This window comes from Vulpes vulpes, chromosome X (assembly GCF_048418805.1).
Source record: "Vulpes vulpes isolate BD-2025 chromosome X, VulVul3, whole genome shotgun sequence".
Classification (NCBI taxonomy): Eukaryota; Metazoa; Chordata; class Mammalia; order Carnivora; family Canidae; genus Vulpes; species Vulpes vulpes.
The window spans coordinates 66573802-66584014 of record NC_132796.1 but is presented as its reverse complement, the minus strand read 5'-3'; the positions used below and the strand labels follow the sequence as shown (position 1 = coordinate 66584014).

General features: G+C 39.5%; 1 pseudogene; it reads left to right on the top strand.

Moving 5' to 3' along the window:
• The first annotated feature begins 1624 nt into the window (after nt 1–1624).
• LOC112910218 (E3 ubiquitin-protein ligase RFWD3-like) lies at nt 1625–3045 on the top strand (annotated as a pseudogene).
• The last annotated feature ends 7168 nt before the right edge of the window (nt 3046–10213 follow it).

Here is a 10213-nt window from a genome sequence, read left to right as displayed (position 1 = left end):
GATCTTTCACCCATTTTGAGTTTATCTTTGTGTATGGTGCAAGAGAGTGGTCTAGTTTCATTCTTCTGCATGTGGATGTCCAATTTTCCCAGCACCATTTATTGAAGAGACTGTCTTTCTTCCAATGGATAGTCTTTCCTCCTTTGTCGAATATTAGTTGACCATAAAGTTGAGGGTCCACTTCTGGATTCTCTATTCTGTTCCATTGATCTTTGTGTCTGTTTTTGTGCCAGTACCACACTGTCTTGATGACCACAGCTTTGTAGTACAACCTGAAATCTGGCTTTGTAATACCCCCAGCTATGGTTTTCTTTTTTAATATTCCCCGGACTATTCAGGGTCTTTTCTGATTCCACACAAATCTTAAAATAATTTGTTTCTGAAGAAGGTCCATGGTATTTTGATAGGGATTGCATTAAGCGTGTAAATTGCCCTGCTTACCCCTGCTTTTGAATAATTTAGGCCCAGTAGAGAATTACTTACCTTCACTGCAGGACACAACTCCTGTTATTCAAATATATCTTGCTGCCTGGTCCAGGCATTCTAAAATAAAATGAATCTGTGTCAATACTACTTTGACTCATTTCTTTTAACTTTGGAGCTGCAGTTACCCTCACAAACTATCTCTTTTCCCTGATGCTAGTGTCACATATCATATTGAAACTGAACACTCACTCAAAAGAAAAGAAAACATAGTTTTTATTTTGAAAGAAACCAGTTATTAACTGAACATTTATTCTTAAATGGCTTATTAGTGTTCAGACTGCAAAAGTGTCATCTACTCTGAACAGTACCACACAATCTAACAGTTAAAGATGTCATTGCTGGGGCACCTGGGTGGCTCAGTGTTTGAGCATCTGCCTTTGGCCTAGGTCATGATCCTGGGGTCCTGGGATTGAGTCCTGTATCAGGCTCCCTGTGGGGAGCCTGCTTCTCCCTCTGCCTGTGTCTCTACCTCTCTCTGTGAGTCTCTCATGAATAAATAAATAAAATCTTTAATAAAAAGTTTTCATTGCTGCACACAGAGGATATGGAAAATTTTAGCCTGCCAAACCCCCGGAGACACTTAGGGAAGAAATTAATTGTGAAAATACACATCCTAAGGAAAACACCTCAAGGTGTTTTCAATGACCAAATTAGCTTTATACATCTTTGGGGGTTGTCATTTGCAACATGTTTTAGATCACAAAGATACCAAAGCAGTAGTTCATCCTTTTCACCAGACTTCTATTAAGGGATATAAAATCCCATAAGACAGCCTCTTGTTGAGGTTCTTGCTATTGTAGTAACTTCCTAACCAGCCTACCCTCCTCCTACATTGCCCGCACTCCAATCCATGCTCTCTGCCACTGCTAGACTGACCTTTGTGAACTACAGCTTTGATCTTTTCATTAGTGTATAGATACTTCTTCTCTGCCTTTGCTTTGGTGAATTAGAAACCCGGGGCTGTGACCCCACTCTTAATATTTGTGCTGGATCTTCTCTATCCATTTTTGTGCACTAACTCCTCCTCATATTATTTGATCATTTTATTATTGTTTTAGCCTTTCATCTTAGTCTCTTTACATATTTTTATCCTATTACATTGTATGTATTGTTGTTTGCCTCAAATTATTTTTGGAACATGGAAAGGTGAAAATAAACAGATTTGTAATATGGCAAGTCATTCTCCTTCTCAGAAGCTTTCAATGCCTCCATATTTTATACTAAATACATTCTGAACTTCTTAGTCTAGCTGATGCCCCCCATGTGTCCTCAACCCACTTTTGCAGTTTTATTGTCCACTATCCAAAGATATCCACTAGTCGTGTCCAGGACTTGCAGAAACTTATCGTGCAGCATCGAGATCAGATTTCACAGCACCCCAGGTGCTCCCAAGCATGTTTCCCAAACTGCCTGCTCTCCAGCCAGAGCCAGCACAAGTACCATTTCCATAAGACCTTCATGGTGTCTCAGACTGGAAACTGCCAAATCATGACATACTGTGATGCTCTGAGTTGCCTGGTGATGTCACGGCATTGCCCTGAGGTCTCCTTCCTGCCAGGCTTTGACGTTAAGATGTTGAGTACTGTCAACATGAAAAGCAGTCAGTACATTCCCATGCATGGCAAACAGATCCGAGGACTGGCTTTCAGCAGTGGGTCCAAAGGCTTACTGCTCTCGGCTTCCCTAGACAGCACTGTGAATCTAAGCAGCCTGGAGACAAATACAGTGGTCCAGATGTATAATGCAGGACGTCCTCTCTGGAGCTGCTGCTGGTGTCTTGATGAAAGTAATCAGATCTGTGCCAAACTGGTCAATGGTTCAATTCTGCTATATGACCTTTGAAACATGAGCTGTCATATCCCGGAGTTAGTACCCACCGAAAGCCAGATGCCTGCTGGTGTCCCTATCATACACATCCCAGAGCTGTCTCATCTGCATTTCCATATGATAGGGTGTTGGCTGGAACTTTGGAGAACACTTCCTTCTGGGAGCTAAAACTGAGCTTTTCTCATTGGCCTCATGTGCTTCCCATGGAGCCAGGGGGCTACGTAGACTTTCAGACAGAGAGCAGCACCCGGCACTGTCTTGTGACCTACAGGCCTGCTAAAAATCACAACACTTTATGAAGTGTGCTGATGGAGATGTCCTACAAGCTGGATGATGATGGAGAGCCAGTCTGTTCCTGTCATCCTGTACAAATGTTCCTTGGGGGAACCACTTGCAAACTACTGACAAAAGGTGCCATTTTCCAAAAGCCAAAGAATGATGGCAGCATCCTGGTGTGTACTGGGGATGAAACATAAAATTCTGCCCTGCTGTGGGGTGCTGGCAGTGGCTCGTTGCTTCAGGAACTGTGGGCCAACCAGTCTGTCTTAGACATCTGCCCGTTTGAGGTGAACTACAGTAGCTACTTGGCTACCTTAAGAGAATATGGTCTACATCTATAGGTGGGATGACTGTGTATGGAACCTATCAGGCTTGCTGCTGGCTTACATCAGATGTTGTTTGCTAGCAGCTAGCAGCCCTGAGCAAGATGTCTGCTTATTGCCTATGGTCTAGAACTTCTGGGATCATGGTTCCTTTGGGTTGATGTAACTCTAAGACTCCAGGTCACTGAAATACTATACAGATTGTGTAATTGCAGTGTCCATCGAAAGAGTAAGTGACAGGTACTCTCATTTACATTATTAATGTCTTCGGTTAAAATCCTTCATGAATCTATAGTGAAGCTCTATTTCTGATCAGACATTCCTCTGGACATCTTTTAACATATGAGTGTACACCAAGCATTTTCTGAAGGATGTGACATCTGCCTAAGTGGTCTTGTCACTTCAGCTCTATGACTTGGAATGCTTATATCCTGGAAGGGACTAATGATCTTCATGTTGCTTGGACACAGTGTGGATGCAGAGGAGTCTTCAGTTGAAAATAAGGCGGCACTATACAACTTGGTGAAGAATTTTCTCTATTTCTGACCTTGTGTGTTGACAACGTTTTAATAATTTTGTCTCAACCCCACATAAGTGTGTGGTAGAGCACTTTTGGTCTGCATTATGGCAGCAACAGATCTATTCCAGGTATCTTCTAAGCACGACATCACCAAAGAATCAAGGGCTTTAAATGATACACTGGACCAGATGGGTTTCACAGACATATACAGAACATTCCATCTGAACGGAACTGAAAACACATTCTTCTCAAGTGCACATGGAACTTTCTCCAGAATACCACAAACTGGGTAACAAATCAGGCCTCAAGCGATACAAAAGATTGGGATTGTCTCCTGAATATTTTCAGACCACAAGGCTTTGAAACGTGAACTCAATCACAAGAAGAAACTTGGAAGAAACTCAAACACATGAAGGTTAAAGAGCATCCTGTTAAAATACGAATGGGTCAACCAGGAAATTAGAGAAGAATTCAAAAGATTCATGGAAGTGAGTGAAAATGAAGATACAAGTGTTCAAATTCTCTGGGATACAGCAAAAGCAACCCTAAGATGGAAAAACATCACAATACAAGTATCCCTCAAAAAATTGGAAAGAATTCAAATACAAAAGTTAACCTCACACCTAAAGGAACTGGAGAGAGAATAGCAAATAAAATCTACACCAAGCAGAAGAAAAGAGATAATAAGGTTCAAGCAGAACTCAATGAAATAAAGACCAGAAGAACTGTGGAACAGATTAACAAAACCAGGAATTGGTTCCTTGAAAGAATTAATAAGATAGATAAACCATTAGCCAGCCTTATTAAAAAGAAGAGAAAAAAGACTCAAATTAATAAAATCAAGAATGAAAGAGGAGAGATCACATTCAATAACAAGGAAATAAAAATGATTTTAAAAACCTATTATGAGCAGCTATACACCAATAAATTAGGCAATCTAGAAAAAATGGATGCATTACTGGAAACTCAAAACTACCAAAACTAGAACAGGAAGAAATAGAAAACCTGAACAGGCCAATAACCAGGGAGGAAATTGAAGCAATCATCAAAAACCTCCCAAGACACAAAAGTCCAGGGCCAGATGGCTTCCCAGGGGAATTCTATCAAACGTTTAAAGAAGAAACCATACCTATTCTACTAAAGCTATTCGGAAGGATAGAAAGGGATGGAATACTTCCAAACTCATTTTATGAGGCCTACATCACCGTAATTCCAAAACCAGACAAAGACCCCACCAAAAAGGAGAATTACAGACCAATATCCCTGGTGAACACAGATGCAAAAATTCTCAATAACATACTAACCAATAGGATCCAACAATACATTAAGATTATTCACCATGACCAAATGGGATTTATCCCCGGGATGCAATGCTGGTTCAACACTCATAAAGCAATCAATGTGATAGATCATATCAACAAGAGAAAAAACAAGAACCCTATCATCCTCTCAATAGATGCAGAGAAGGCATTTGACAAAATACAGCATCCATTCCTGATCAAAAGTCTTCAGTGTAAGGATAGAGGGAATATTCTTCAGCATCTAAAAAGCCATCTACAAAAAGCCCACAGCAAATATCGTTCTCAATGGGAAAACCCTGGGAACCTTTCCCCTAAGATTAGGAATGAGACAGGGATATTCACTCCCACCACTGCTATTCAACATAGTACTAGAAGTCCTAGCCTCAGCAATCAGACAACAAAAAGAAATAAAAGGTATTCAAATGGACAAAGAAGAAATCACTCTCCCTCTTTGCAGATGACATGATACTGTGCATAGAAAACCCAAAAGAATCCACCCAACGATTGCTAGAACTCATAGAGCAATTCGACAATGTGGCAGGATACAAAACCAATGCCCAGAAATCAGTGGCACTTCTATCCACTAGCACTGAGACTGAAGAAAGAGAAATTGAGGAGTCAATCCCATTTATAATTGCACCCAAAAGCATAAGGTATCTAGGAATAAACCTAACCAAAGAGGTAAAGGATCCATATCCTAAAAACTAGAGAACATTTCTGAAAGAAATTGAGGAAGACACAAAAAGATGGAAAAATATTCCATGCTCATGGATTGGCAGAATTAATATTGTGAAAATGTCAATGTTACCCAGGGCAATGTACACGTTTAATACAATGCCTATCAAAAAAACATGGACTTTCTTCAGAGAGTTGGAACAAATCATCTTAAGATTTGTGTGGAATCAGAAAAGACCCCGAATAGCCAGGGGAATTTTAAAAAAGAAAACCATATCTGGGGGCATCACAATGCCAGATTTCAGGTTGTACTACAAAGCTGTGGTCATCAAGACAGTGTGGTACTGGCACAAAAACAGACACAAAGATCAATGGAACAGAATAGAGAACCCAGAAGTGGACCCTGAAATGTATGGTCAACTAATATTCGATAAAGGAGGAAAGACTATCCATTGGAAGAAAGACAGTCTCTTCAATAAATGGTGCTGGGAAAATTGGACATCCACATGCAGAAGAATGAAACTGGACCACTCTCTTTCACCATACACAAAGATAAACTCAAAATGGATGAGAGATCTAAATGTGAGACAAGATTCCATCAAAATCCTAGAGGAGAACACAGGCAACACCCTTTTTGAACTTGGCCACAGTAATTTCTTGCAAGATACATCCACAAAGGCAAAAGAAACAAAAGCAAAAATGAACTATTGGGACTTCATCAAGATAAGAAGCTTTTGCACAGCAAAGGATACAGTCAAAAAAACTAAAGGACAACCTACAGAATGGGAGAAGATATTTGCAAATGACGTATCAGATAAAGGGCTAGTTTCCAAAATCTATGAAGAACTTATTACACTCAACACCAAAGAAACAAACAATCCAATCATGAAATGGGCAAAAGACATGAAGAGAAATCTCACAGAGGAAGACATGGACATGGCCAACATGCACATGAGAAAATGCTTTGCATCACTTTTCATCAGGGAAATACAAATCAAAACCACAATGAGATACCACCTCACACCAGGAAGAATGGGGAAAATTAACAAGGCAGGAAACAACCAATGTTGGAGAAGATGTGGAGAAAGGGGAACCCTCTTGCACTGTTGGTGGGAATGTGAACTGGTGCAGCCACTCTGGAAAACTGTGTCGAGGTTCCTGAAAGAGTTAAAAATAGATCTGCCCTACCACCCAGCTATTGCACTGCTGGGGATTTACCCCAAAGATACAGATGCAGTGAATCACCAGGACACCTGCCCCCCGATGTTTCTAGCAGCAATGTTCACAATAGCCAAACTGTGGAAGGAGCCTCGGTTTCCATCGACAGATGAATGGATAAAGAAGATGTGGTTTATGTATACAATGGAATATTACTCAGCCATTAGAAACGACAAATACCCACCATTTGCTTCAACGTGGATGGAACTGGAGAGTATTATGCTGAGTGAAATAAGTCAATCAGAGAAGGACAAACATTATATGTTCTCATTCATTTGGGGAATATAAAAAATAGTGAAAGGGAATAAAGGCAAAAGGAGAAAAAATGAGTGGGAAATATCATAAAGGCAGACAGAACATGAGAGACTCCTAACTCTGGGAAATGAACAAGGGGTGGTAGAAAGTTAGGTGGGCTGGGCGTGGGGGTGACTGGGTGACGGGCACTGAGGGGGGCACTTGATGGGATGAGCACTGGGTGTTATTTTATATGTGGCAAATTGAACACCAATAAATAATAAATTTAAAAAAAGAAAATATTGTCTCTCCACCTTGCCCTCTGCCCCCCCACTCATGTTCTTTCTCAAGTCAATAAATAAATATTAATTAATTAATTAATTAATTAATTTAAAAAATAACCTGTTTATAACCTGTCTTACTAGTTTATCAGTTATGAGACCTTGGGCAAGTCACTTAAGGTCTTTGAACCTTCGCTTATTTATTTACAAGAAGGGGATAATAGGCTGTGTCTTGATCACCGCAAAGTATTATCAGGATCAAAAGTAACAAGATGTAAAATATTTTGAGGTTGCAAAGCTCCATACAAATATGAGTTCTTGGGATGCCTGAGTGGCTCAATATTTGAGCACCTGCCTTTGGCTCAGGGCATGATCCCAGAGTCCCAGGATGGAGTCCCACCTCAGCTTCTTGCATGGATCCTGCTTCTCCCTCTGCCTGTGTCTCTGCCTCTCTCTGTGTGTCTCTCATGAATAAATAAATCTTCTTTTAAAAAAAGAAAAATATGAGGTCTTTGTTTTAGGAAAGGGCAAGGATTGCTGAACATTCACAAAGGGAACTTTTTGTCCTTCCATGTTCATCAAATATTGGAGAATAACTATAAGGTAATGCATTGTATACTCAACAAAACCTGTGGAGGAGAACAGACCTAAGAAGCCCATTGTCCTGTGACATTCCTTGGTAGTTAAAACTATCAGCTTTGACCCAGAAAACACTAAGTCTAAGCTTTGCCACTTTCAGACTAATGCAATTCTTTAAACCTTCATTTAATCATTTGTAAAGTGGAAAAATAATATTTATCTCTTATGTTATTTACCATAGTATTTGAGACAATAACAAATGTAGAGGAGGGAATGCATAATACTATGATGAAGTGGTTCACACAGAAGCATAGCTGAGGTAGGACACAAAAGGTAACTTTTTGATGTCCTGCTTTTTGTGCTAATCCGTTCAAGCATCCTTGTGAGTACAAGTGATAAGGACTAGTAAGAGTATTCATTATGAGTAAAAGTCCCCTTAGCTATTTTTGCATGTGTATGTGAGTCTGAAAAACTCTAAATATCTAGATAGTGTGTTGATTGGGCGCAGCAGTAGGAAGTGGCCTGAGGTTCTAGACTATCTGCATTTTAACCTTGATATATGATATGTATGCTAACTGTGCTCATCATGCATTTTATAGATATTCTTTTCTATTTATGTTACGATTAGCTAAGGGAGAAGGTACAATGGAAAGGAAAAGAGAGGCCTTGATAAAAATAATGAGTAACAGAGTGTTTATCATAGGTTGTTCTAAATGCTTTACACATGATTATCCCATTTAATCCTCCCAACACTCCTGTGATATGGGTACTGTTATTGTCTTTATTTTCCAGATGGTAACCCTTGACATGGTGGGATTAAATGACTAGTAAGTGGTGAATCCAGGATTTGAAACTAAACCGTTGATCCCCAATATCCTTGGTACTCATACTGGGCATCTTACAGTGATTCAATAAATATTTGTCCAGTCAGTAAGTAAATAAATGCTGAATGTTATAAAAGGTTAAATATATGTTTACACCCTGATCCTCTTAGTTTGCAAGTACATTGGCTATAAAGAAATGTTTTCTACAGTTCTTGTACCTACTACCTCCTGCCCCACAGTCAGTGCTTACAGATCATTGGTAGTGATGATGGAAATAAAAATTAGATTTAATGTCTACTGGACAAATCTCACATCATTGCCCCAGCAGCACTATCTATTTTGTTCCCCAAATCTGCTCCACGTTCAGGCTTTCTGATCTCAATTAATCCTGTTCACTTTATCTTCAAAATATTCCCAGATCTGACCATTTCTCACTATTCCTTCTGCCATCACCAATGATCTCCTGGCTTACTGCAATGACTAGTTTCCCTGATTCTGCCTGGTCTCTTTTCAGCAGCCAAAGTTATCCCATTAATAATCTAAATCAGATCATGTCATTCCCTCTTCACTTTAATGGCTCCCCTTCTCATTCTGAGTAAAATACAAGGACATTACAAATGGTTGATAAGTCTCTACAGGATTTTCTCTCTGACCATATCCTCTAAATCTCTATCCCTCTCATGCTCACTCCAGCTACACTGGCTTCTGCACTTGTCCTCTAATTTTTTTAAAAGGTTTTATTTATTTACTCATGAGAGACACAGAGAGGGAGAGAAACAGAGACATGGGCAGAGGGAGAAGCAGGATCCCTGCGGGGAGCCTGATGCAAGACTAAATCCCAGGACCCCGGGATCATGAGCAAAGCAGATGCTCAACCACTGTGCCATTCAGTTGTCCCTTGTCCTCTAATTCATAAGGAATACTCTCCACATAAGGACTATTTCTCTGCCTGAAATTTTCTTTCTCCCATACCTGTATAGCTCATACCTCACCAACTTTGAGTTTTTTCTTGTATGTCACCTCAGTGAGTTATATCCTGACAAACCTATTTAAAATCAGACCTTCACTCCTCTGTACTTCAGATGCCCTTACTATGCTTTATTCATTTTTTCTAAAGTCCTTAGCTTTAGAACATACAATAAAATTTACTAATGTTTTCTGTTTACTGTGCATCTCCCTGCATTAGAATGTTAACTCTCCAAGCGCAAGGGTTTTGTGTTTTGTTTTGTTTTGTTTTGTTTTGTTTTGTCTGGTCTATACATTGATATATCCCAAGCACCTAGAAGAAAGCAGGGAATAGAGTCACCACAAAATTAATATGTTTGTTGAATTAGATAGGAAATTCTCATGTGGAATATTGATGAATATGCTTCAAGTTAGGGAAAATCCATGTGGTTGCACTTAAAGTAATATTTCAAGATAATTTAAATCAATAATAAGTTGTTCAAGCAGGTAAAACCTACCCCCAAAACCCCATCCAATTTGTTCTAAGCTAGTATAGGTATATTCAAACGGTACTATGATATTCTGTTCTTATTCAACAAGCCTATGGTACGCACAAAGCAAACCCATCATCCAGAACAAAATGTAAGCCAGCACTCAAAAATGTCAAAACAAAATAGTACTTCTGAAAAGTCTTCCCTGCAAATGAGCAAATAAAAATAAA